This window comes from Lampetra fluviatilis, unplaced genomic scaffold, assembly GCF_964198595.1.
Source record: "Lampetra fluviatilis unplaced genomic scaffold, kcLamFluv1.1 SCAFFOLD_320, whole genome shotgun sequence".
NCBI lineage: Eukaryota > Metazoa > Chordata > Hyperoartia > Petromyzontiformes > Petromyzontidae > Lampetra > Lampetra fluviatilis.
The window spans coordinates 60,001-60,407 of record NW_027620452.1 but is presented as its reverse complement, the minus strand read 5'-3'; positions in this window follow the sequence as shown (position 1 = coordinate 60,407).

Genomic DNA, 407 nt, shown 5'->3' with positions numbered 1-407 from the left:
GGAAAAACAGCCTTAACGGTTGCTAAAAAAATCGCCCTTTACATATACATGGGTCGTCTTCCCCTCTCGACAACGGAGACAAGTAACCCACGCCAGGCACTGTCAGTAACTGCCATAGATCTGCTTTAAAATGCCCATTCGTCTTGCGTCGCTCACGTTCCCGGAGCTTTGGGTAATGTCTGAGGCCTATCCCCGCTAATTTCTACCGTTTGTCGGTAGCTGTCTGTAAAAATATAGCATACACCAAAACGAGAAAATATTTCCATCGCACCTGCACAAGTGTATGGACAATGGCAATCTTCATGCGATGCATAAGTGGTGTGTGTCAGCAGGTTTTGTTTCCCAAGTTTTCCGTGAATGAGCGAGTATCTTGAGCTGTGTGACTCAGCCCGAGGGAGCCTCTTCTC